The following is a 1,306-nucleotide window of genomic DNA, read 5'->3' as shown; positions in this document are numbered from 1 at the left end:
GTTTATGTACACTGAACTTTTGTTCTGTTACAGGTTTAAACCAGTTTCTGATCACTTAAACTGGTTTATGTGTAACTTATGTCCCTAGCCCTCTGGGTTAAGAGCCAGGTAAACACTGAAGTTACTGAGATCCTCTTCCTCATGTTTTAACAGGTTATTTTGCTCCCTTTCTTTTTTCAATTCCTCTTTTAACTCTTTCACTCTGTTTTTAGGAACTATCCAGACCTTGCAGAGTTTTACCCTTTCTTACCTTATCTATTCCCATTTTTCCTTTTCTTCTTCTATTTCTCGCTTAAAGAACACACATAGTCCCAAGGATCTTTTTTATGTATTGCATTTAGCACAAATGAAACCCTTATGGGGGGTTGGTTACAAATTCAATTCCAGACCTTACAGGCATGTCTTTTTTTTCCTTTCATTTAATATGGGTTTTAATCAACGTTTCACTAATTAACAAAACTAATTTAAAATCAGGGTTATACTTTTTTAATTAATTTGCCTGTTTTAATAAACAAACACTGCTTTTTGACAAATCAAGTGTATAATCTACATCTCACTTTTAAAATATATTAAGCTATTTCAATAAGATGTTTACTCAGTTTTTATTAAAGTTGCAGCAACAAGCCTGGAAACTGAGTGATCATTGCCACTGTCTAGTCAACTTGGCATTGATACTTCTAACTAGGCCTGTACGAAATGGTTAGTATTCACTTCAGATTTGGATTAGGCCGATTCGGGGAACAGTGATTCAAATCACTGTCCTGAATTGATCTGGCCTAATCTGATTCAGAGATTCGGCTGCTGCCAAATCTCCAAATCTCTGAATCACTCAGGTCAGGCCCATCCCCCATCAGTCTCCCAGCCTGGCAGTGGCTGCCTCACCCACCCCAGCCCTTTGGAAAAAAAGCCCCAACTCACCGGGTGCTGCCAGGCTGGGGGGCAATCCCTGCTGCCCCCCACTGCCCCATGATGAGTGGGGAGCTCTGCATGAGCCCCCCAACCCTCCCCCTGCTCCTCTAGTCCCCACTCATGGCTGCCTCACCCACCCCAGTTTTGGCTCTTTAAGAAAAAAACCCAAAAACCTCAGACTTTCTGTTCCTGCCCAGTGGGGGGGTGATCCCCGCTCCCCTGTGCCACATGAGAGGCTCTGCATGAGCCTCCTGAAGCTCTGAGGCTGCTGCAGAAGCAGAATCCTGGGAGTTTTTCTTGTTTTTCTTTTTTTTTCTTAACGGGCCAGAGCTGGGTCAGGCAGGGTAGCCATGTGGGGGGCTAGGGGAGAGGGGGGGTCAGGGGGCTCGTGGCAGGG

The sequence above is a fragment of the Gavialis gangeticus genome, unplaced genomic scaffold (assembly GCF_001723915.1).
Source record: "Gavialis gangeticus isolate Ggan-Ray unplaced genomic scaffold, GavGan_comp1, whole genome shotgun sequence".
NCBI classification, from domain to species: Eukaryota; Metazoa; Chordata; order Crocodylia; family Gavialidae; genus Gavialis; species Gavialis gangeticus.
This window is presented reverse-complemented; position numbering follows the sequence as displayed.